General features: G+C 45.8%; 1 protein-coding gene and 1 long non-coding RNA gene across 3 annotated transcripts in view; one reads left to right on the forward strand and one right to left on the reverse strand.

Annotated features, from left to right (window-relative positions):
- LOC121004499 (oocyte zinc finger protein XlCOF6.1-like) overlaps positions 1 to 27,432 on the reverse strand; it is a 417,876-nt gene that overhangs the window by 159,656 nt on the left and 230,788 nt on the right. The window lies entirely within an intron of this gene.
- Positions 1,501 to 26,073, forward strand: LOC121004543. 2 transcript variants are annotated; one of them, XR_005779738.1, is made up of 3 exons: positions 1,501 to 1,538; positions 25,133 to 25,342; positions 25,920 to 26,073. It is a non-coding gene; the product is annotated as an uncharacterized LOC121004543 (long non-coding RNA). The 2 variants fall into 2 exon arrangements; XR_005779737.1 differs by lacking the exon at positions 25,920 to 26,073 and adding an exon at positions 25,439 to 25,482 and having other exon boundaries at positions 25,133 to 25,370.

The following is a 27,432-nucleotide window of genomic DNA, read 5'->3' on the forward strand; positions in this document are numbered from 1 at the left end:
CTAGGATCTTCTCTCTATTGATTTCCTCATGTATCAGGGGGTGAGGTGGAGGCCCCGTGATTGGGCTCAGGGTTCTTCCCCATCCTTCAGACACAGGGGCCTGACAGCGCTCACTAGAGGTCTTCTTCACTACTGTGTAGTCCTGGTTATGGAGAGACACAGTAATAAATATCACTCCATACATCTCCAGAGTCCCTCACCTCTCCAGTCATGTCCATCTGCTAGTAACATAGATAAGATGATGTAATGTGACATCATCAGAATCTCTCACCTCTCCAGTAAGCTGGAAGATGATCTCTAGGGTGAGATTTATTATACTCTCTGCCATCTTGTCCCTATGCATCCTTGATAGGTCAATCAGGAGTAGGATCTGATATAGAAGATCTCCACTGAGCGGATCCTATATTGTAGGAGACACAGAGACAGCTCCACTGCATACACTTTGTAACTACATCCCGATGCAACACTTCAGCTCATCCAGCACCGATCACAACCAGCACAACAAAGTCCTGAATACACTGAATAGCACCCAGTCATGTGATTCCAGACTCCTCCCATACACAGTCACATGTTCATGACATCATCACAGGTCCTTTACCTCCTCCAACAGAACAGCCTGGAGGACTCCTCCCACACATGGTCACATGGTCATGACATCAAGAAAGGTCCTTAAAGGGCTCGTATTTTTCTTCCCGCTCCGAACTCTGACATGAAAAAGCCGGTTGTAGAGACAGAGTCGGAGCAGGGAGCGCGCCATTGGCAGGGGCAGAATGGGCATTTTCTGCTCTAATTAGGAAAAGCAGCGCATGTGCAGTAAGAATAAAGCCATGGACGAGCTTTCTCTAAAGCTCCTCCAAGTCGTGTGCAGCCATGGACGAACTGGCTGCACGCAAAGCGGGGCTGAGAGGGGGGGTGCTCATTATAAAAACATTACCATTCAGATTTTTTTAATAAAGTATATTAGGAAACTCTTTTTTACCCTACCTCCCACTATATAGTGGAAAGTACTTATATAGTGGCCCACTAGTCTCCCCCATACATGTAATGTCCAGCGGTGCAGATGGAGGTATGTGTACAGTCACTGTCATTGTCTGTCAGGATTACTGGGGATGGGGATCAGTAAGGCTGTGGACGCCTTTCATCATTTCTTTAGATTGAATTCTATATATTTTTCCTGGTATGATGGAATAATTCTAACCCCCAGTGACACGCTGAATCCCTTGTATAACACGTGGCGGTATCAACTTTGAGAAATGTGTTTGAACATGTGGGATGTCTGACAAATACTTCTATTCCTGGCTTTTTTTGTTGGTTATCTATTTAGTGCAGCCTTAGCATGTCCGTGCTCTCCACCGCTCAAAGGTGAGCTGCCATTCTCTCTCTGTGAATAAAATACACTACGTACCATGCCCCGGAAGAAGCCATAGGTAGTGAAGGTGGCGGTTGTGCTGGTCGACACCTATGGGGAAAGTGGTGGTTGTCCTCGTTGATACTTATTGAGGTGGTGGCGGTTGTGCTGGTCGATAGTTATTGGGGAGGTGGCGATTGTGCTGGTCTATACTTATGGGGGAAGTGGTGATTGTCGTCGTTGATACATATTGGGGAGGTGGCGGTTGTACTGGTTTATACTTATTGGGGAGGTGTTTTTAGTTAGTTATCAGTAAAGGCGCATTATTTCTGTGTAATATACAATTGTGGCAATGTGTTATCTTGTTTTGTTGTATTATTGGTTGGTGACACAGTCACATAGATTGCAATAGCTCCACGTTGTAAGGGTTAGTGTACGCTGTTTAGATTAAACCCCCTTCAGTCCTCCGACTGCAGATTCTCAAGAGATAAAGGAAAAGAACAGGAGTCTTGAGGGATACACATTCCAAGAGGAGAGCTCCAGTCAATGCCCATTACCCCACAGGCTCCTTAAAGGAGTTGTGCAAGAATTGGTGGATTCTGGGCTCCGCCAACCCATGAAAAAGATGCCCAAGTGCAAAAAAAAAATGCCACAAAAGGCTAAAAAAATAAAAATAGTGACCAGCAGAAAAAAGATAACCTCATTCTTACTGCACAATAAGCAATATAAAAATAGAACCCAGAAAACATTGGCGCAATTGCATATTTCACCATTCCACCCCGAATAACTTAATGTAACGGTTCCATTAAAAATACAAGTCAGCCTGGAAAATAACAATCCCTTCTGTCAGCAGTAAATGTACTCATACCTCCAGCTGCACCGCTGGACACTACATGTATGGGGTAGGGGGAGACTAGTGGGCTAAAGGACCTTTCATGATGTCATGACCATGTGACTGTGTGTGGGAGGAGTCAGGCTGTGCTGCTGGAGGAGGTTAAGGACCTGTGATGATGTCATGACCATGTGGCCTTGTGTGGGAGGAGTCAGTCTCCAGGCTGTGCTACTGGAGGGAGGTAAAGGACCTTTCATAATGTCATCACCATGTGATTATGTGTGGGAGGGGTCAGATTCTAGGTGAGGCGATAAAGGACCTTTCATGATGTCATGACCATGTGATTATATGTGGGAGGAGTCAGGTGCTCAGGACTCTTGCTGTGCTGGTTGTGAATGGTGCTGGATAACCAGAAGCTTAAGAGCTTGTATGGAGCGGGCTCAGGCGCTGATCTCTCTATCTATGGCAGGTGCTGGGTGTATTATACAGATCACAATCTGGGAATGGAGATGACTCTGATCCCAGTCATTTAACCCAGTGGCGTACACACATTCCATGGGGCCCCAATGCAAAACTGATCTATGGGGCCCCCTCCATCCCCCAACCCGCCGCCGCCCCCCCCCCCCACAACCTGCCTCCACCCCCCCCCCACACTACCTCCCCTACCATTCACCCAACATGCCTCCCAACAGTACCGCTTTGTGGATGGCAATCCTTCTGTACTGCGATCTGTGGATGACGCACTGTTATGGGGGGATCTGTGGATGACGCACTGTTATGGGGGGATCTGTGGATGACGCACTGTTATGGGGGATCTGTGGATGACGCACTGTTATGGGGGATCTGTGGATGACGCACTGTTATGGGGGATATCTGTGGATGACACTTATGGGGATATCTGTGGATAACATTAATGGGGGATATCTGTGGATGACACTTATGGGGGATATCTGTGGATGACACTTATGGGGGATATCTGTGGATGACACATATATAGCATCTTATGCTATATATGTGTCATCCACAGATATCTCCATAACAGTGCCATCCACAGATCCCCCCACAACAGTGCCCTCCACAGATCCCCCCACAACAGTGCCCTCCACAGATATCCCCATAAGTGCCTTCTAGTAAAGTAATGTATTAGTGGGGGGAATGGAGGAGGCAGGGACACTTGCGGCGGGGCCGGTGCAGTGCCCGGCTCTGTGCACACACCGGGGGCAGCTCCTACCTTCTGGGAGTTAATTCTGCTGCAGGACATTTTGCTCCACAAGTCTCCTGAGCGGTGGCCGCTTCACCACTCCACCACTCCTCACATGGCCGGCAGTGGGCAGCCGAACTAGAGCGCTGCTGCCCACCCTTCTGCTGCTGTGCTGCCTGTGCGTGACATCTCTCCCTCCGTCATGCGCCTCCTGCCCCACCAGCCTGCTTCATTCATAAAGTGGAAGGAGCAGACAGACGGGGCAGGAGGCGCATGACGGACATTTTGCAAGCAGCTTGAGCGGCGCGATATGGCCGCCCACCCGCGCCACTTAGACGTAAGGGAACACTGACTGCAGGGGCCAGGGGGGTCGACAGGCGGCCGGGCTTCAGGCCCCTGGAGTTCCGGGCCCAGTCGCAACTGCGACCCCTGCATGTACGCCACTGATTTAACCCATCAGATACCGCTGTCCATAGCGACTGTGGCATCTGTGAGGTTAGACAGAGGGAGGGGTTTCCCTCTGTCCTCTGATCAGAACCCCTGTGGTGAAATCATGGGGCTCCAATCATCGGTTGCTATGACAGCCTGGTGCCTTGTGTAGACTCCTAGGCCTTTCATAGTGAGCTGCCTGCAAAGTTAAAGGGGATTTTGTGTATAGAGCTGAGGATATGGGCTGATAGATGGCCGCTAGCACATCCGTAATACCCAGTCCCCATAGCTCTGTGTGCTTTTATTGTGTAAAAAAAAACGATTTGATACATATACAAATTAACCTGAGATGAGTCCTGTCCCTGAGATGAGTCCAGCGTGAAGGAGCCCAGCACCGCCCCGCATCCTCAGAATCTCTTCCTTACTCGTTGACGTCAGAAAGCTAGAGCGGCGTAATCTCGCGATGCGCGAGCTAGAGCATGCGCAGTTCGTTCCCTGAGGCTGATGCCAGCACAAGGAAGGAACACTATGACGACACTGTGCATGCGCTAGCTCGGGCATTGCGAGATTACGGAGCTCTAGCTTTCTGACGTCGGGGAGCAAGGAGGAGATTCGGAGGATGCGGGGCGGTGCTGGGCTCCTTCACGCTGGACTCATTCCCGGGACAGGACTCATCTTAGGTTAATTTACATAAGCATCAAATCGTTTTTTTACACAATAAAAGCACACAGAGCTATGGGGACTGGGTATTACGGATGTGCTAGCGGCCATCTAGCAATCCATGTCCTCAGCTCTATACACAAAATCCTGGTGACAGGTTCCCTTTAAGCCTGAAACACAGCCTGACAGGCAGCCTACTAACATACCATAGACTGCAATAATCTTCTATTGCAGTGTATAGTACAAGTGATCAGGAGATCACATATACACGTCCCCTAAGGGTACTAAAAATGATATTAACCCCTTCTACCCCAGTTTTTGCCTTTCTACCCGGGCCATTTTTTTCAAATCTGACATGTGTCACTTTATATGTGTAACGGTCACGTACACACACACACACAGGGGAGAGGATAGTGACCACTGCACTCCACCCTCACCCCTGGACTGCACTCCACGCTCACCCCTGGCCATGCCTACTTGCCACATGAGTCCTGATGACAAGGGACAACTGGACGGCAGTCCCTAACTTAGGATACGTGCGGGAAGGACAGACAAGACAAATAACGGAACGTGAACGGACCAGGTCAATACCAAGAGAGCTACGCAGTACCAAGGAATAAGCAGAGAATAGTCAGGAGAAGCCGAGGTCAAATACCAGGAGAGAGACGAAGTACAACAGGAGTCCGCAAAGAATCGTCAGGTAGAAGCCGGGGTCAGAATACCAGGAGAGATGCACAGTACAGGAGGAGCAGGCAGAGAATCGTCAGGGAACACAGGATCAGGTAAGTATGCAAGAAACCAAACAAATGCCAGATAAATAATTAACAGGCAACCTGTGGCCAGCAGGCTGAGGTCATGTGACGTGGCCAGCGCCACATGACCTGCACCAGGGAAAACAGCCGAGCACCGAGTGTCTAGCTCGGTGCTCAGACCTCCCCTGGTTACTGGAGGAACTGAGGACGCCGGCCGCGCGGAGGAGGCGTGCGCGGCCGGTCCGTCCAGCCCCCTGTTACCTAGGAGACGAGTACAGCAAAGGGACGCCGACGGTGCTGAGGAGAGCGACAATATGGTAATAACTTTGGAACACTTTTAGTTATCCAAGCCATTCTGAGATTATTTTCTCGTGACACATTGTACTTCATAATAGTAATAAATTTGAGTTAATATATTTCACCTTTATTTATGAAAAAATTCAAAATTTACCCAAAATTTGGAAAAATTATAAATTTTAAAAATTGTTATTTCACTGCTTTTAAAATAAAAAGTCATACCTCATAAAATAGTTATTACTTAAAGGGACACTGACAGGGCCAAAAAAGCATAATAAGGTATATATATGACCGTACAGGTCTTATAAAGTGTATAAGAATCATGTAAGTATCCCCCCTGTCCACCTTATAACTCCAGTAATGTGAAGTTTTATAACCTGCCTCGCCACAACTGCCGTTTGAAGATGGCCGGGGACACTAGTAGCCGCCCAGCGAAGTGAATATTGATGAGCTGGGCGGCGCTTCAAACGGCAGTTGTGGCGAGGCTGGCTGGGCGCAAGCTGAGGTGAAACACCGCCCCTTTGGGCAGATTGAACCCGATTCCAGCAGGTTATAAAACTTCACATTACTGTAGTTATAAGGTGGACAGGGGGGATACTTACATGATTCTTATACACTTTATGGCACGGCAGAACATTACAATAGCTTTATATGCAGATAGAGTGCTCCGATATATTCGCGATTGCGCAAATCAGCATTTAATGATGCACATATTTTGACGCAATATGTGCAACTTCACATTTTAGCAGGTCTGACTACATATTACTGATTGGTGCACTAAGTATTGTTGTGACATCACAGCACTATGTCTGTAGCATGTATCTATGAACAGCAGAACCTATCAGCTATACTATATCAGGATATAACCTACACTGACTATCCCCCACTAACTATCTGTATTTTATATATAAGCTAACTAACTAATTAACTAACTATCTAATGTAATGACACAGCAAAGCACAGAGCACAGCAATGATACTGCTGTCTTCCCCAGAACTTCAAAAAACTGCAGAAAATGGTTGCTGGGGAGGTACTTATATAGTAAGGGGTAGGCAACTGTCCTATTGGTTGCTAGGGATGTTGATAAACTCGGACAAAGACATTGCAGCCTTCTCATTGGCCCACAAGCAAGAAGCAGGGAGGGATAATGGGTTCAGATAAAAAAAAAAATCTAGAATATTTGTGAATACGAATATAAAGCACTATATTCTAAACCTTTGCAAATTCTCGAATTGGCGATATTCGCGATTAAAATTCGCAATTTGAATATTTGCGCCCAACACTCATTTTAATCCATTTTTTTTCTGTAACACATCATGAGTTAACAGCCAAACAAAACTCAATATCTATTACCCTATTCAAGATGGCAGCGCGCATGGATGCAGCAGCCTGGAGCTCTCCATTTAGATGCCAATTTCTTATTTTTTACATAGTTATTACCTTAATTTTAAGCACAGCGAGTATTCAGTTTGCTACAGCACACACAGCGTATAGTGTGCAAGAGCTACTGGACATCAGAATGAAAGGTCCTGTTCCACCACCACCCCCTAATATCCCGGATGAGATTCTAAGGACATCGGTGCCCAACTGGATGATTATACCGTCGAAGCGACGGCACAGAAGGAGACGGGAAAAGAAGCAGAAGCGGGGCAAGAGGGGCGGCATCAATACTCGATTAAAGAGCCCCCCAAACAAGCAAGCACTACCCAGCCTGTTCGTCGCAAATACCCAGTCTATAGTGAACAAGATCGATGAGCTGAGACTGAGGATCTCATCTGATAGGATGAACACTTGCGCCTCATTTTTCACCGAAACCTGGCTAAATACTAACATCCTGGACGAGGCTATTGAACTTGTGGATCGGACTGTCTACCGAATGGATCGAACCGCTGAGTCCGGTAAGAATAAGGGAGGTGGAGTGTGTATTTATGTCAATAAGGCTTGGTGCACCTCCACAGTCATTGCTGAACAATATTGCTCTGCTGATTTAGAACTTATGACACTTAAAGAGGACCTTTCACCAGAATAAAGCATCTAAACTACCTATACCGACGTGTAGAGCGGCGCCCAGGGATCCCCCTGCACTTACTGTTATACCTGGGTGCAGCTCCGTTCGCCTGGTATAGCCTCCGGTATCTTCATAGTTAGGCTCCACCCAGGGGAACCTGCCGCGGTCTCCTTCTCTCATGCTGTAGCGCTGGCCAATCACAGCGCTCAGCTCATAGCCTGAAAGTTTTTTTTTCTCTCAGGCTATGAGCTGAGCGCTGCGATTGGCCAGCGCTACAGCCTGGGAGAAGGAGACCGCGGCAGGTTCCACTGGGTGGAGCCTAACTATGAAGATACCGGAGGCTATACCGGGCGAACGGAGCGGCGCCCGGGTATAACAGTAAGTGCAGGGGGATCCCTGGGCGCCGCTCTACACGTCTGTATAGTTAGTTTAGATGTTTTATTCTGGTGAAAGGTTAAATTCCCAACTAGGGGGAGAAATACATTGGACCGTGTTTATTGCAACATAGCAAATGCTTATACAGCATCACCTGCCCCCCATCTTGGCAGGTCGGATCACATTTCTTTGTTTTTAGCTCCAGCATACAAACCTCTTATCACCAGGATTAAGCCTACTTTGCATACAATCAGAGTTTGGCCTGAAGGAGCCACAATGAGACTACAGGATTGTTTTGAGGACACAGATTGGGATTTGTTTAAACAGGCAGCTACAAAGGAAAATCACACAGACTTAAACATATAGGCCTACTCTGTCCTATCCTATATTAAATTTTGCATGGACAATGTCACTGATACCAAAATCATTCGGACCTTCCCAAATAGGAAACCATGGATAAACAGAAATGTCCAAAACCTTTTGAAGGCACGTGACATTGCTTTCCGAAAGGGAGACCCAGAGGAGTACAAAACAGCCAGGTCCAATCTGAAGAGGGGCATTAAGGAGGCAAAGCACTGCTACAAAACAAAAATATAACATCATTTTACAAGCTCTGATTCCAGACGTATGTGGCAGGGTATCAAGTCCATTACGAATTATAAGAGCAACACCTGTTCTATCAACACCGGGAATTCTTTCTCTCCTGATGACCTAAATCATTTTTTTGCACGATTTGACAAAGACAATGAGCTGACTATCATCAAATTAGCCCAGCAAGAGGCTCCATCATGTTCCCTGATGCTGAGAGCACATGAGGTAGAATGGGCCTTAAACCACATTAATCCCCGCAAAGCAGCTGGCCCTGATGAAGTTCCTGGAAAAGTCCTAAAAAACTGTGCTAAACAGCTGAAAACAGTGTTTACCAGTATGTTTAACAGCTCACTAGAGCAGGCCATTGTCCCCACTTGCCTGAAGTCCTCCACAATTGTCCCAATTCCAAAACAGGCAGGGGTGAAGACTTTAAGTGATTATCGCCCGGTGGCTCTCACTCCTATTGCTATGAAGTGCTTTGAACAACTTGTCCTCAGGCACATGAAGAGCAAGATCTGCACCTCCATGGACCAATACCAATTTGCTTACAGAGCACATAGGTCAACTGAGGATGCTGTCTCACTTACCCTTCACACTGCGCTGTCATACCTGGAGCAGAGAGACAGCTATGTGCGGATGCTGTTCATTGATTACAGCTCGGCCTTTAACACCATCCCTCCCAACAAGTTGGCAAACAAAACTGAACAACTTGGGTCTCAGCTCACACCTGTGCAACTGGATACTGGATTTTCTTACAAAAAGACCACAAATCGTACGCATGGGCAAGCACTTCTCTTCATCCTTAACACTAAACACTGGGGTACCGCAAGGCTGTGTCTTGAGCCCTCTCCTTTACTCCCTTTTCACAAATGACTGTAAACCTATTCACAATACCATTATAAAATTTGCAGATGACACGACCGTGATAGGCCTAATCTCCAACAATGATGAAACAGCCTATAGGAAAGAGGTTGAGAACCTAGAGAGATGGAGTAAGAACAACAACCTCATACTCAATACCAAGAAAACAAAGGAGCTAATTCTGGATTTTAGGAAGAAGAAACGAAATGGACACCATACCATTAGCATTAATGGTGGAAACGTGGAGATAGTTCAAAGTTTCAGATTCTTGGGAGTTCATATTAGTCAGGACCTGTCATGGATAAAAAACACAACAGAAATTACCAAAAAAGGCCTTCAGAGGCTTTATTTTCTGAGGAGGCTGAAGAAAGCACAACTCCCAAAACAGCTGCTAGTCAATTTTTACAGGTGCACCATAGCATCTGTTATCACATACTGCATTACAGTGTGGTACTCCGGCTGCTCTTCTGAGGACAAGAAGACCCTTAAGCGCATCATCAGAATGGCTGGCAGAATCACTGGTACTCAGTTACCATCACTGGATGACATCTTCACTACTCGCTGCAGCAACAGGGCAAAAATTATCTGCGGGGATCCAACTCACCCCGGCCACAGCCTTTTTATTCCCCTACCCTCTGGTAGGCGTCTTAGAGCCCTACATGCCCGCACCACTAGGCTGAAGAACAGCTTTTACCCCAAAACAGTCTCCTAAATGCTCGGAGATTATTGCCCCTTCCTAGGATAGAAACTACCACAGACTGAAAGTGACTGCTGCATTCATGAACCCATGATGATCTCTTGTCTGCAGTGGTGTCTGAATCAGTGTGTATATATACTCATAAGCACTTCCTACTTTGCTCTTGCTATATATATTTATGCTGTGAACTGTGAATAGTAATGCTTTCTAGTGCAATGTTTTTTTTTTTTCTAGTGTAATGCCTTAGTTTCAATGTCAGTTCTTGTTCCTCTGTCCATGGCATCTAGGATTTCTCCAAACAACATTTCATTGTATTGTACATTGTATTACATTGTATTGTACAGTGACAATAAAGGCATCTTATATTATCTTAATTCTGCAGTTTACAGAAACAGCTCATATGGGGTCGTAAACTGTTGTATGAGCACACAGCCGTGCGAACAAGAAAAGGAGCGCCACATGGTTTTTGGAAGGCAGATTTTGTTGGACTGGTATTTAGACACCATGTCCCAAAAATATGCCAAATGTGTTTGCCCTCTGTGTTTGCCCTCTCTATTTTTCGCCCCTGACGAAGCTATTCTGGTGAAACCCGGGTCGGGCGGTGCTACAGATTTTATTGTTCAATGCCTGAATTTTAGTGACTCTTGTGAGTATATTAAAAAGTATTTGAGAGATTAAGATTGGTGGAACTTCACTATGTGCGGCACAACTTTTTAATCCACAGGAGGAACTCGCACGATAGAGATTGCCTGTTGGTGGAAGTCTGTGTCATAGCTACACAACAAGAGCTGCTGTTTTTCCTTGACTTTGTACTCTGATGCTATGAAGTGTGCCTGGCAGCACGACTACCTTTGAATTTACTGAGATTGTGAAAATAGCCCACATCACACGGTTGGTCTGCGACACCAAAAAAGAATTTAATTTCCACAGTGGTGACTTTATTATTTACATAATTTGGTGTTTTAAGATTATACTCAAAGGTCAGAGGTGGCAATGGGGGTACAATATTTATGGATAGTGTTGAGCGAACCCGAACTGTAAAGTTCGGGTCGATACCGAACTTTGCGTGTTCGGGTACCCGGACCCATACCCGAACTTTTCCGGAAAAGTTCAGGTTCGAGTTCGGTGTTCGGACATTTAATAAAGCTTGTTGAAAGGCTGCAGGGCAGCCAATCAACAAGCTTTTAAGCTGTGGGCACTTAAAAGCGATTACAGCCATGCCTAATAATGGCATGACTGTGATTGGCCGTTGCATCATGTGACCCAGCCTCTATAAAAGCTGGATCTTGTGTAGCACCGCCCATCATATCTGAATAGTGCAGGGACAGGAAACAGGCAGCTGAAGTGAGGGAGAGTGTTAGGAATCTCATCTGGCAATTTATAATTTATTCTGTGGGTGGCCTATTATGATTTTTTTGTGGCTGTAATACACCATCTTCGCACCCCTGACACAGAAATATAACAATTAATCTGGCTGTTAATTCTGTGGGTGACCTATAGCGATCATTTGTGGGTAAAATGCACCGTCTTTGTACCTCTGACACAAAACTATAATACTTATTCTGTCTGTTAGTTCGGTGGGTGACATATTCCCATTTTTTTATGTGAGGTACACCTGCACTGCATACATGACAGAGAAAGTAATATAGTTAATCCATCATTTAGTTCGGTGGGTGACATATACCCTTTTTTTTTAGGTACACCTGCACTGCAAACATGACAGGGAAAGTATTATAGTTAATCCGTCTGTGAGTTCGGTGGGGGACATATACCAATTTTTTGTGTGACGTACACCTGTATTGCATAAGTGACAGGGAAAGTAATATAGTTAATCCGTCTGTAAGTTCGGTGGGGGACATATACCCATTTTTTGTGTGAGTTACACCTGTATTGCATAAAAGTGACAGAGAAAGTTATATAGTTAATCCGTCTGTTACATCGGTGGGTGACATATACCAATTGTTTGTGTGAGGTACACCTGCACTGCATATGTGACAGGGAAAATAATGAAGTTAATCAGTCTGTTACACCGGTGGGTGACAGATACCTATTGTTTGTGTGAGGTACACCTGCATTGCATACGTGACAGGGAAATTAATAAAGTTAATCCATCTGTTGCATTGGTGGGTGATATATACCAATTGTTTGTGTGAGGTACACCTGCACTGCATCTGTGACAGGGAAATTAATAAAGTTAATCCGTCTGTTAGCTTTATGGGTGACCTCAAAGAATGAGGAGAGCATCAAATAAGGGACGTGGCCCTGGTCGTGGTGCGGATGGTGTTGGTGGAGCTCCTGTTGCAGGGAGAGGACGTGGTCTGTGCCAGCTACACACACAAATGAAACGCCTTCTTCAGGTGCACGTAGGCGACAGAACGTTCAGAGTTATTTTCTAGGCCCGAATACCGGTGTACGAATGGTGAGGCCAGAACAAATAGAGGCGGTAGTAGATTGGGTGGCTGATAGTGCCTCCAGTTCCTTCACATTGTCTACCACCCGTTCCCCTGCTGAAAGCGCAGAGTTGGCACCTGCAGCCAATGGGCATCTGTCTTTCACCTCACCCCCTTGAAAATCAGGCAAGCAGCCTGAGCCCAAAGTCATGCAGCAGTCTCTTATGCTTTTTGATGACTCTGCTGGCAGGATTTCCATGGCCCTTCCACCTAGCCCTGCCCCAGAAGTGGAAGAGATTGAGTGCACTGAAGCCGAACCACTTATGTTTCAGGATGTGGACATGGGAGTAGCAGCGCAGCACGTCTCTGATGATGACGAAACACTGGTGCCAACTTCTGCGGCTTTCTGCACTGTGCAGACCGGCAACGAGGGCAGGAGTGAGGAGTGGGGGGCAGATGATGTGGAGGATGATCAGGTCCTAGACCTCAAATGGAATCAAGGTCATGTGAGTGACGTGTGCAGTTCAGAGGAAGAGGCGGTGGTCACACAGCGCCAGCGCCAGCCACACAGCAAAAGACGGAGCACGGTAAAAAAGCAGAGTGGCCGTCCCCTAGCCAGTACATCTGCTACTGCCCACCGCACCCTGGGACTGAGCATACCAAAGTCAACTCCAAGGAGTTCCCTGGTGTGGCAGTTCTTCAGACCATGTGCTGAGGACAAGACACGAGTGGTTTGCACGTTGTGCAATCGGAGCTTGAAGCGAGGCATAAATGTTCTAAACCTGAGCACCACCTGCATGACCAGGCATCTAAATGTAAAGCACGAGCTGCAGTGGAGTGAACATCTCAAAAAACACAAAATATCCCAGGATCCTCCTGCTCCCTCTTCTGCTGCAGTCCGGGCCTCTTCCTCCCCCTTGGAGTGACAGTGGCGCCTGCCACCTTGCAAACAGAGGATGTGGCAGCAACACCACCACCGTCACCAAGCATCTCCACACTGTCCCATAGAAGTGTTCAGCTGTCCATCCCCCAAATACTGGAGAGAAAGGGGAAGTACCCCCCTATCCACCAGCGATCCCTGGCTCTGAATGCCAGCATTTCAAAATTCCTGGCCTTTGAAATGCTGTCATTCTGTCTGGTGGAGACAGAGACTTTTAAAAACCTTATGGCGGTGGCTGTCTCAAAGAACGTGGTTTCTAGCCGCTACTACTTTTCCAGGCGAGCCATCCCTGCCCTGCACAACCAAGTAGCAGACAAAATCAGGTGTGAACTGCGCAACGCCATCTGTGTCAAGGTAACATAACCACCAATACGTGGACCAGTAATCAGGGGCAGGAATGTTATATCTTCCTAACTTCACACTGGGTAAATGCAGTGGCGGCTGGGCCTGAGGCGGATAGCAATTTGGCACATGTCCTTACGCCACCGAAGATTGCAGGACATTTATCATTGCCTCCTGTTGCCTCCTACTCCGCTTCATCCTCTACCACCTCCTCATCCGGTCAGCATAACACCTGCACCACCACCTTCATCACAGCCAGGGGGAAACGACAGCAGGTGTTTTAAAACTCATCTGTTTGGGGTAAAGACCACACACCGCGCAGGAGCTGTGGATGGGCATGGAACAACAGACCGATGAGTGGTTGGTGCCACTGAGCCTCAAGCATGGCCTGGTGGTGTGCGATAACGAGTGAAGTCTCATAGCAGCTCTAGGCCTAGCCGGTTTGATGCACATCCCTTGCCTGGCGCATGTGCTGAATTTGGTTATGCAGAGGTTCCTAAAAAATTACCCTGATATGTCAGAGCTGCTGCAGAAAGTGCAGGCCGTCTCTGCACGCTTTCGGCGTTCTCACTGCTGCTCGCTTGTCTGCCCTGCAGCGTAACTTCAGCCTTCCCGCTCACCGCCTCATATGCGACATACCCACAAAGTGGAACTCCACCTTGCACATACTGGAGAGACTATGCGAGTAGCAGCAGGCGAGAGTGGAGTTTCAGCTGCAGCACGCACAGGTGAGTCACTCTGCGGAACGGCACCACTTCACCACCAACGAGTGGGCCTCCATGCAGGAAGTGTGTGCCGTGTTGCGCTGTTTCGAGTACTCCACCAAAATGGCCAGTGCCAATGACGCTATCCTCAGCGTTACTATCCCACTTCTATGTCTCCTTTAAAAAATGCTTTGGGCGATGATGGAAGAGGATGTGGCACAGGAGGAAGAGGGGTCATTTCCATGTTTATCATGCCAGTCAATTATAAGTGGTTCGGAGGGTGGGTTCCTGAACACTAACAGAAGCCAGGTACACAACTGTCCAGCCAGGACACAGTTCTGGAGGATGAGGAGGATGATGCGGAGGAGGAACATTGTTCACAGCAGGATGGCACCCAAAGCAGCTCATGGGCATAACTGGAGCGTGCCTGGGGGGATACAGAGGACACATGTGAGATTGTGAAACAGCTATTTCTGTAATGTCTGTACTTAAACTGTCATTTGGCATTCCGGGCACTAGAGGCCACTGTTTTGCAGCTACAGCCAGCACACTCTGAGATTTGAATATGCAAAACAGATGATGACTCATGCTGCTGCCTGTGAGTTAACCAGGAAGTGTGTTGATCTGGCATGGTAGAAGGATTGTGCTGTGAGGGACTGAATCCGATTCCATCCTGGCTTGCAGATGTCCGGCAGTTAATGGACACTCAGAAGAAGGAGAGTAGCTGTAATATACTTTCTGTATCCAGCTCTTTTAAAAGAGAGGTTGTCCCAGGAAGACCAGTCCAGTGTGTGGACAGAAGGCCTCACTATCAAGCAAGGCCGCACGGTTGCTGAGAGGTTGGTGGCCATCTCTGGTAGGCTGCATCCTCGGGCCCAGAACGGACACAGGTCAGTACACCTGGTTACTGATTGCAATATATTGTGTGGCGCCTGAAGTTACAGAGACTAGCCTAGGCCTAGCATTAGTTAGTTAGGATTTATATTGTTTTGCTAGGCTGTACTGTACTGGACTGCAGCGCAGTTATTGACTTGCAGGCTCTGCTGCGTTTGCCACCGGCTAGGGGTGTTCTCTGTGGCGGCACAGCACGACTTGCCATTGGGCAGGGACATTTACTGTGGGTCTGGGATATAGCATTTCTATGCATGTCTGTATTGCTTTGGTGATGCTTATGTTATTACTTGTTGTTTAAGTAAAGTTTTCTGTTCTTGCATATTAAGCTGGTGTCAGTGTCGCTTTCCTTGTCTGTGACTTCGCTGTATTCTGGGGAGCCCACCCCGGTACATGGCTTACACACAGATGATACACCTCCCACTGAGGACAGCTTTTCATTGCCTCTGGGCAGCCTGGCACACATGAGAGACTACATGCTGCAGTGCCTACGCAACGACCGCCGAGTTGCCCACATTCTAACCAGTGCGGATTACTGGGTGGCCACCATGCTGGATCCTCACTACAAAGACAACGTGCCACCCTTAATTCCGTCACTGGAGCGTGATTATTTGTGTGGATCCACGATTGCTGTATTGTGGTTTCATCAAAAATTCCACACCAAAATCTACAATACAGTGTTGAGTAATGTGCGTTTTTTATTGTGATTTTCATGTTGTTTTCTGCCCCATCTTAAAAGCAAAAGCAAAGTGATAAGTTTCTATATGCTTTTAAATAAGACATTTATTGGTAATTACATAAGTTTGTCAATCATCATTTAGTGCTATAAATTAATTTCCCTTGCTTGGACTACAACTTGAATGCTTTGACTTTTCCCCTGTATGAGTTTTCTGATGGAAACCAAGATTTGTTTTCCGATTAAAACATTTCCCACATTCTGGGCATGAAAATGGCTTCTCCCCTGTGTGAATTCTCTGATGTCTAACAAGATCTGTTTTAGCATTAAAACATTTCTCGCATTCTGAGCATGAATATGGCTTCTCCCCTGTGTGAATTCTCTGATGTCTAACAAGATCTGATTTAGAATTAAAAAATTTCCCACATTCTGAGCATGAAAATGGCTTCTCCCCTGTGTGAGTTCTCTGATGTATAACAAAATCTTGCCTCTGGTTAAAATATTTCCCACATTCTGAACATGAAAATGGTTTCTCCCCTGTGTGAATTCTCTGATGTATAACAAGATTTGATTTCCGATTAAAACATTTCCCACATTCTGAGCATGAAAATGGCTTCTCCCCTGTGTGAATTCTCTGATGTATACCAAGTTCTTGCTTCTGGGTAAAATATTTCCCGCATTCTGAACATGAAAATGGCTTCTCCCCTGTGTGAATTCTCTGATGTCTAACAAGTTCTGATTTAGCATTAAAACATTTCTCACATTCTGAGCATGAAAATGGCTTCTCTCGTCTTTGATGTTCACCCCTTCTGTGTTCTTTGTTTTGCTTAACAGTCTCTGGTAAATCAGAAGATCGGATCCATTGAAAATAATCAGATGGATCTTTGCTGTGAAAGGCTGAAGATACATCTGGAATTATGACATGCTGTTCATATACATCTTGAGTCATAGCATGTTGTGAAAATATCCCATGTCCCTCTGAGCTCCTGGTGCAGTCTTCTGCCAAGAATAAATTTGTATTATTTTTTGATAATATAACCTTAAATAATATTAATATGTTATAACATTTCTATCTTAACATTTAAATATAAATTGCAAGGAATGTAGCAAAATTCAATTGTTTACTGAACTAGGACAGTGGTTTGCAAAACAGATCCTAATCTAATCTAATCTCAGAGCAAGAGCCATTAGATCAGAATGTTAGGAGACTAGGCTGTAGTTTTCCACTATTGTGTTGAAGCCAGCATCTTCAAAGAATCACTTTTCAGTGTGTCTACCATATTCTTTTCTAGTTAGATGCTCAGTTGATAATCATAAAATGACCTGTAAGTCAGTGCTATTAGAGGGTGTCAATCTCATGTACTCCCACCAGTTATAGGAACTTCAGCAAATACCAAAGGAGATTACCAGCATGACCATTAAATTGTGGCTTTGGAGCAAATGTAAGGCTGGATTAGCACATTTTTTTCTATATTTTATTTTTACCCCTTAGCACCTTAGTGAGGGTGCTCAGCTGTATAATGATAGCCAGTTTCCTGCTCAAATGGGCAGGATTGTCATAACATGGCAACCAATGATCCAATGAAAACCCAAAAATTATAGTTGCTGTTTTTTTTTAATATTCTTTTCAAAAACAGTTAAAAACAACACTTTTCCCAGAACAAAAGGAAGCTCTCATATGACCACATCAACAGAAAAATAAGCTGTGGCTCTTAAAATGCAATGATAAAAAGGGGGGGGGGAGTTACTTGGTCACTAACGCCCAAAAATTGGCTGCTCCCCAATGTGGTTAAATAGGCTGTCAGACCTGACCTTTGGAGGAAACCCATGGAAACATAGAAAGAGCATAAAAGCTCTAGGCATGGCCAAAGCATCTCTAGGTGAATGTGCACCGACCCTTATACAAGAAACTCAAGGAGGTCCCGTTTTTTTTTTTCTAGTCATTTCTCAGCCCAGCAATGTTTTATTAAAAACCTATACAGCTGAAAAAACTGACAGAACACAGCGCTTAAAGGGGGTTTTCAGGAGTAAAATGCTGATGACTAATCCTCAGGAGAGGTAAAAATATCTGAATGGTAGTCCTCTGACTCCCGCCGCCCCCTCCAATCAGCTGTTTGAAGAGTCTGTGGTGCACAAGTAAGTGACCATTAAATACCCTACTGTATTTTTGGTTTGGTCACTCCCAAAATAGTTGAGGACCAAACTGTCAATGAGTGCCATATTTATTTGATTTATTCAGTGGTACTTTAGTCTCCATGCAGTGGTCACCACTTTGTTTTAATAGATATTAATAAAAGTTATATTTTATTCACAGTTTATTCCACTTCTTTTATAGAGGAGAAAATCTCTTTAACCCCTTAAGGACATGGCCATATTTCACCTTAAGGACCAGACCATTTTTTGCAAATCTGACCAGTGTCACTTTATGTGTGAATAACTTTAATACACCTTTAAAAAAAATACCAAATTTACCACAAATTTGGGAAAATGTGCAAATTTCCAAGTTTCAATTTCTCTACTTCTATCATACATAGTAATACCTCCAAAAATAGTTATTACTTTACATTCCCCATATGTCTACTTCATGTTTGGATCAATTTGGGAATGCCATTTCATATTTTGGGGATTTTACAAGGCTTAGAAGTTCAGAAGCAAATCTTGAAATTTTTCAGAAATTTTCCAAAACCCACTTTTTAAGGACCAGTTCAGGTCTGAAGTCACTTTGTGAGGCTTACATAATAGAAACCACCCAAAAATTACGCTATTCTGGAAACTACACCCCTCAAGGTATTCCAAACTGATTTTACAAATGTCATTTACTGTTTAGGTGTTCCACAAGAGTTAATGGCAAATGGAGATAAAATTTCAGAATTTAAATTTTTGGGCAAATTTTCCATTTTAATACATTTTTTCCAGTTACAAAGCAAGGGTTAACAGCCAATCAAAACTCAATATTTATTGCCCTGATTCTGTAGTTTTCAGAATCACCCCATATGTGGTCGTAAACTACTGTACGGGCACACGGTAGGGCGTAGAGAGAAAGGAGCGCCGTGTGGTTTTTGGAAGGTAGATTTTGCTGGACTGGTTTATTTACACCATGTCCCATTTGAAGCCCCCCTGATCCACCCCTAGAGTAGAAACTCCATAAAAGTTACCCCATTTTGGAAACTACGGGTTAAGGTAGCAGTTTTTTTTTGTTGGGACTATTTTTAGGGTACATATGATTTTTGGTTGCTTTACATTACATTTTTGTGAGCAAGGTTACCAAAAATAGAAATTCTGAAATTTCATCTCCATTTTCCATAAACTGTTGAGAAACACCTAAAGGGTTAATAAAGTTTGTAAAATCAGTTTTTAATACCTTTATGGGTGTAGTTTCTTAGTTGGGTTCATTTTTATGGAGTTTCTACTCTAGGGGGGCATCAGGGATTCTTCAAATGGGACATGGTGCCCAAAAAAATTGCCATCAAAATCTGCCTTCCAGAAACCATATAGCGTTCCTTTCCTTCTGCGCCCTGCCGTTTGGTCATACAGCAGTTTACGACCACATATGGGGTGTTTCTGTAAACTTCAGAATCAGGGTAATAAATATTAAGTTTTGTTTGGCTTTTAACCCTTGCTTTTTTACTGGAAAAAATTGATAAAAATGAAAAATTTGCCAAAAAATACCTTTTTTTGTATTGTTTTTATTACATTTTTTTTACTGTGTTCATCTGAGGGGTTAGGTCATGGTGTATTTTTATAGAGCAGATTCCTACGGATGCGACGATACCTAATATGTCAACTTTGTAAAAAATGTATTTAGGTTTTACACTATATTATCCTTTTTTATTTCCACTATTTTATTTTATTTTTTTGACCGTGTTTATCTGAAGGGTTAGGTCATGGGGTATTTTTATAGAGCAGATTCTTACAGACGCGGCGATACCTAATATGTCTACTTTTTTTATTTTAGTTTTACAAAATATGATTTTTGAAAAAAAAACTTTTTTTTTTTGCTGTCTCAAGTCTGAGATCCATAGTTTTTTTTCCGATTGTCAGTGGTTAAATGGAATTAAAATTGGGGAAGGGGATTAAAAATTAAGTACTCCATGGAAGTGTGGTACTCCCTGAAGCAACCAATAATGCAGAGGCCCGGATGATCAGGACACGTGTCACACTGAGTGGTGGTGTCCTTCCGTATCCCCTCCTGTGACACACTCTGCACTTTTTTTTGGGTCCGTCCTTTCTTTCCAGTATGGGGGACCACACCTGGAAAGTATTGGCCAGGGACGATCCAGGCGCCTCCAGTTCCCAAGGTACTCCGGCCTGCTCTTTCCCGGTCTGAAAAGATCAGGTCCTTGAGGACTGCTTCATAGAACTGAAGGAATTTCCCTGTGTTGTCAGCGCTCTGGGACAGCACAAAAGAGTTGTACAGGGCAACCTGTACCAAGTAGACCGCAACTTTTTTGTACCATACCCGGGTTTTGCGCATGGCGTTATATGGCTTGAGGACTTGATCAGAGAGATCAACTCTCCCCATATACCGATTGTAGTCGACGATACAATCGGGCTTGAGGACTGTTGCCGCGGTACCTTGCACAGGGACAGGGGTGATGCCGTTACGGTGAATTGTGGACATTACAAGGACATCCCTCTTGACCTTCTATCTGACCAGCAACAGGTTTCCACTGATAAGGGCACGGGTCTCACCCCTGGGGATAGGTACCTGGAGGGGAAGTGTAGGGAGGCCGCGTTGATTTTTCCGCATGGTCCCACAAGCGGACGTGGATCTGGCGGCGAGGGACTGGAACAAGGGGATACTAGTATAAAAGTTATCCGCGTACAGGTGGTAACCCTTATCTAGCAGTGGGTGCTCAAGGTCCCACACAAGTTTCCCGCGAACACCCAGAGTGGGAGAACATTCTGGGGGTTGAATACGGGAATCTTGCCCCTCGTACACACAAAACTTGTAAGTGTACCCTGAGGTACTCTCACAAAGTTTGTACAGCTTCACGCAATACCTCACCCGCTTAGAGGAAACATACTGGCGGAAAATGAGTCTCCCCTTGAAAGCAATGAGAGAATCCTCAACCGCGCCCTCCCTTCCAGGTACATAGGCCTCCAAATATTTGGCCCCAAAGTGATTGATGACAGGCCTGATTTTGTACAGGCGGTCATAGGCAGGATCTCCTTGGGGGGAGGGGCATGCTGCATTATCTGCAAAATGCAGGCATTTCCGAATGGCCTCAAAACAGGAGCGTGTCATGGCCGTACTGTAAAATGGGGTCTGGTAGAGGACGTCCACACTCCAGTACAGCCTGACACTGGGTTTTTTGACTAGTCCCATGTGCAGCATGAGGCCCCAAAATGTCCTCATCTCGGCTGCACTGACCGGAGTCCAGCCACCGGCCCTAGCGAAAAAGGAGCCCGGGTGTTGAGCAACTAACTGTAGGGTGTACAAGTTTGTTTGCTTCACCATCAGATTCACAAAGTGGTCACTGAAAAAAAGACTAAAATAGTCATATTCAGTAAAGCCCACTGTGGGAATCTGGATTCCTGGTTGGCCAACAAAATCTGGAATCACAGGCTCAAAATCCTCTGGGGTACACCATGCAAGTTCACCGGTAGGGGGCTCAGGTGGACTTATCTGGTGGCCGGAAAACTAGTATGAGCCCCAGAGCTGCTGGTACTAGTGTAGGCCACAGGGCCCCTGGCATGGCGGTCCCCTTGCTCCGCCGCCTTGGGGGCTCATCATCATCGCTAGATGATGAGGAGAACGTGGATGACAAGAGAAAAGTGGGGTCATCCTCGTCCTCACTAGGGCTCTCTGAGTCGTAGGCAAGCTTGGCGTATGCCTCCTCGGCCAAGAAGATCCAACGGGCCATAGGGGAGTGTGTGCGTGGACAACTTTATTTAGTGTGCGTGTGTGTGGGGGCACGGGTGTTCGCAGACTTTGCCCTAATCCTAACAGAAAAAAAAAATAAAAAGTGAAAACCCCAAAAAAAGCAAAAAAAAATAAAAGATTCAAACATGCTGTCCGAAGCTGATCAGCGGTGGGGTGGGCAATGCGCTAACAGTGGCCGGACGCTATGAGTGCTGGCCACAGTCAGCTTACGCAAAAAAAATAAACACTCGCGCCCCAAAAAATGTGTGTGGGGGTGGGAAGGGGGGTAGGGGGCAAACTGCAGCACCCCTGGGGGGTCTAGTGTCACACAGCTCTGCTGTGGACCCCAGACACCCAATCAGGGTGATGCAACAGTATAACTTTTTTTTTCTTCCCCTAAACTTTCCCTGAATATCCCTACCTAACCTAACCTTTCCCTAACCTGTCCCTAAAGTACCTTTTAGTGCCAGATGGCACTGTGGAGGGTCAGAAGGGGGGTGCTGGGCACAGATGGGGGTGCTGGGTCAGATCCGTTGCAGGCTGCTCTCTCTCCTCGCTCCCGGACGCAGAATGGAGAAGGAGAGCAGAGCTGGGGGAAGTTAACTCCCTCCCGCCCGTCCAGCCAATAGGATGAGATCCTGAGAGGTGATGTCACCGCCACCTCTCAGGATCTAAGGATGGTTATTGGTGGTGTATTATCACACCACCAATCACCATTCTATTCCGGGTTATCAGGTCAACAGAGGCGCAGGACCCCCCTCGGCATTGTCACAGAGTGCCTGCTGAATGATTTCAGCAGGCACTCTGTTCCTATCACCGCATGCTGCGCGGCGGTGATCTTAAATACACATGACGTACCGGTACGTCATGTGTCCCCAACAGGTTAAAAGTATCCAGTGAAGGAGTAGAATCTTTGGGTCTTCTCTGCTTTATTTAGTGTTTACTACTCACCTGGGCGGTTATCTGTAGGAATGTCCTCTATACTCTGATCATCACCCCTCACATATGTATCTGTAGGATTAATATTGTTCAGATCTTCACCCAGATTCACAAGCTGTGAAAGAAATATTATAGAAGTCATCAGACGGTTGGAGAAGTCGTATGGAAGATCAGTAATTAGAATGACAACCAAAAATGATAGGGTAGCAGGAGATATCTGACCCAAATATCTGCAGGTCTCCTGTATAAATCCAACCTGTTAGTTACTTATTCTAACCAGCAGTCTCCAAAACTAGAAAATTGTGAGAAGATCCAGACCACATGTAATGTCTATGGTTGGCTGTAATCCTGCCATCTTTACCTTTCTCATTATACAAGGATTAACCATATAATACTGGTGGATAAAACAAGATCTTCACAACCTTCTACAGATCATAGGGGACATTTCATAAGACCTTATGTCCATCTACCTGATCATCATGTGGGACATTGTGATGTTCTTCTGAACCATCCTGTGGAAGATGAGGACTGGGACGTCTCTCTGGTGTTCTTCTCTCTTCCTTAACTATAGGAAACACATCCAGTAACTGAATTCATTCCTTACATACAGATAATGAGAGGATGTGTGTATTTAGTCATGTCTGTTACCTGGTGATGTGAGGGGCCGGTGATCCTTCATCATGACGTCCTTGTACAGATCTTTGTGCCCGTCTAAATAATCCCACTCCTCCATGGAGAAATAGATGGTGACATCCTGACACCTTATAGGAACCTGACAACACAATGATACAGTCATCACCCAGATCCCTTCATAGCGTTCCTGTATAATGTCCCAGCATTCCCAGCAGTGTCACCTCTCCAGTCAGCAGCTCAATCATCTTGTTGGTGAGTTCTAGGATCTTCTCTCTATTGATTTCCTCATGTATCAGGGGGTGAGGTGGAGGCCCCGTGGTTCGGCTCAGGGTTCTTCCCCATCCTTCAGACACAGGGGCCTGACAGCGCTCATTAGAGGTCTTCTTCACTACTGTGTAGTCCTGGTTATGGAGAGACACAGTAATAAATATCACTCCATACATCTCCAGAGTCCCTCACCTCTCCAGTCATGTCCATCTGTCAGTAACATAGATAAGATGATGTAATGTGACATCGTCAGAATCTCTCACCTCTCCAGTAAGCCGGAAGAGGATCTCTAGGGTGATATTTATTATACTCTCCGCCATCTTGTCCCTATGCATTCTTGATGGGTCAATCAGGAGAAGGATCTGATATAGAAGATCTCCACTGAGCGGATCCTATATTGTAGGAGACACAGAGACAGCTCCACTGCATACACTCTGTAACTACATCCCGATGCAACACTTCAGGTCATCCAGCACCGATCACAACCAGCACAACAAAGTCCTGAATACACTGAATAGCACCCAGTCATGTGATTCCAGACTCCTCCCATACACAGTCACATGTTAATGACATCATCACAGGTCCTTTACCTCCTCCAACAGAACAGACTGGAGGACTCCTCCCACACATGGTCACATGGTCATGACATCATCACAGGTCCTTTACCTCTTCCCACACAGCACAGCCTGGTTGACTCCTCCCACACATGGTCATGACATCATGACAGGAATAAGCCAGTTGTAGAGACAGATTCGGAGCAGGGAGCGCGGCAGAGGCAGACTGGGCATGTGCAGTTAGAATAAAGCCATGGATGAGCTTTCTCTAAAGCTCCTCCATGTGGTGTGCACCCATGGGCGAACTGGCTGCATGCAGAGCGGTGCTGAGGGGGCGGGGCTCATTAAAAAACATTACCATTCAGATTTTTTTAATAAAGTATATTAAGAAACTCTTTTTTACCCTACCTCCCACTATATAGTGGAAAGTACTTATATAGTGGCCCACTAGTCTCCCCCCTGCCCCATTTATATAATGTCCAGCTGTGCAGGTGGAGGTATGTGTACAGTCACTGTCATCGTCTGTCAGGATTACTGGGGATGGGGATCAGTAAGGCTGTGGACGCCTTTCATCTTTTCTTTAGATTGAATTCTATATATTTTTCCTGGTATGATGGAATAATTCTAACCCCCAGTGACACGCTGAATCCCTTGTATAACACGTGGCGGTATCACCTTTGAGAAATGTGTTTGAACATGTGGGATGTCTGACAAATACTTTCTATTCCTGGCTTTTTTCGTTGGTTATCTATTTGGTGCAGCCTTAGCATGTCCGTGCTCTCCACCGCTCAAAGGTGAGCTGCTATTCTCTCACTGTGAATAAAATACACTATGTACCATCCACACCTCACGCCCTGGAAGAAGCCATATGTAGTGGAGGTGGCGGTTGTGCTGGTCGATACTTATTGGGGAGGTGGCGGTTGTGCTGGTCGATACTTATTGGGGAGGTGGCGGTTGTGCTGGTCGATACTTATTGGGGAGGTGGCGGTTGTGCTGGTCAATACTTATTGGGGAGGTGGCGGTTGTGCTGGTCGATACTTATTGGGGAGGTGGCGGTTGTGCTGGTCGATACTTTTTGGGGAGGTGGCGGTTGTGCTGGTCTATACTTATTGGGGAGGTGGCGCATGTGCTGGTCTATACTTATTGGGGAGGTGGCGCTTGTGCTGGTCTATACTTACTGGGGAGGTGGTGGTTGTGCTGGTCTATACTTATGGGGGAAGTGGTGGCTGTGCTGGTCGATACTTATTGGGAAGGTGGCGGTTGTGCTGGTCTATACTTATGGGGGAAATGGTGGCTGTGCTGGTCGATACTTATCTGGGAGGTGGCGGTTGTGCTGGTGTATACCTTTTGGGGAGGTGGTGGTTGTGCTGGTCTATACTTATTGGGGAGGTGACGGTTGTGCTGGTGTATACCTTTTGGGGAGGTGGCTGTTGTGCTGGTCTATACATATTGGAAAGGTGGCGGTTGTGCTGGTCTATACTTATGGGGGAGGTGGCGGTTGTGCTGGTCTATACTTATACGGGAGGTGTCGGTTGTGCTGGTCTATACTTATTGGGTAGGTGGCAGTTGTACTGGTCTATACTTATTGGGGAGGTGACGGTTGTGCTGGTCTATACTTATTGGGGAGGTGGCGGTTGTGCTGGTCTATACTTATTGGGAGGTGGAGATTGTGCTGGTCTCATGCTTGCCTGTTTTGCTCTTTGGGCTTAATTAGTTGTCTGGGTCCTAATCCTTATATTCTGATACTCTAGGGTGCTTCCTGGGAGTGTTTACTGCAGACTCCTGTAGACCCTTTAACATTTGGGTAACCTGCATCTCTACGTTTATGTACAGTCGTGGCCAAATTTTTTGAGAATTAGATAAATATTGGAAATTGGAAAAGTTGCTGCTTAAGTTTTTATAATAGCAATTTGCTTATACTCCAGAATGTTGTGAAGAGTGATCAGATGAATTGCATAGTCCTTCTTTGCCATGAAAATTAACTTAATCCCAAAAAAAACTTTCCACTGCATTTCATTGCTGTCATTAAAGGACCTGCTGAGATCATTTCAGTAATCGTCTTGTTAACTCAGGTGAGAATGTTGATGAGCACAAGGCTGGAGATCATTATGTCAGGCTGATTGGGTTAAAATGGCAGACTTGAAATGTTAAAAGGAGGGTGATGCTTGAAATCATTGTTCTTCCATTGTTAACCATGGTGGCCTGCAAAGAAACATTGCATTGCATAAAAATGGCTTCACAGGCAAGGATATTGGGGCTACTAAGATTGCACCTCAATCAACAATTTATAGGATCATCAAGAACTTGAAGGAAAGAGGTTCAATTCATGTTAAGAAGGCTTCAGGGCGTCCAAGAAAGTCCAGCAAGCGCCAGGATCGTCTCCTAAAGAGGATTCAGCTGCGGGATCGGAGTGCCACCAGTGCAGACCTTGCTCAGGAATGGCAGCAGGCAGGTGTGAGTGCATCTGCATGCACAGTGAGGCGAAGACTTTTGGAAGATGGCCAGGTGTCAAGAAGGGCAGCAAAGAAGCCACTTCTCTCCAAAAAAACATCAGGGACAGATTGATCTTCTGCAGAAAGTATGGTGAAGGGACTGCTGAGGACTGGGGCATCTGGAAAAAGGCTTGTCCGGAGAAGAAAAGGTGAGTGTTACCATCAGTCCTGTGTCATGCCAACAGTAAAGCATATTGAGACCATTCATGTGTGGGGTTGCTTCTCATCCAAGGGAGTGGGCTCACTCACAATTTTGCCCAAAAACACAGCCATGAATAAAGAATGGTACCAAAACACCCTCCAACAGAAACTTCTTCCAACAATCCAACAACAGTTTAGGGAAGAACAATGCATTTTGCCATAAGGCAAAAGTGATAACTAAGTGGCTCAAGGACCAAAACGTTGACATTTTGGGTCCATGGCCTGGAAACTCCCCAGATCTTAATCCCATTGAGAACTTGTGGTCAATCCTCAAGAGGCGAGTGGACAAACAAAAACCCACTAATTCTGACAAACTCCAAGAAGTGATTATGAAAGAATGGGTTGCTATTAGGGATGAGTGAACCCGAACTGTATAGTCTTCCGGCGTTCACATCCTGCCGCTGTTCGCCTGTCTGCGCTACAGCGTAACTTCGGCCTTCCCGCTCACCGCCTCATATGCGACGTGCCCACCAGATGGAACTCCAC

The sequence above is a fragment of the Bufo bufo genome, chromosome 6 (genome assembly GCF_905171765.1).
Source record: "Bufo bufo chromosome 6, aBufBuf1.1, whole genome shotgun sequence".
Classification (NCBI taxonomy): Eukaryota; Metazoa; Chordata; class Amphibia; order Anura; family Bufonidae; genus Bufo; species Bufo bufo.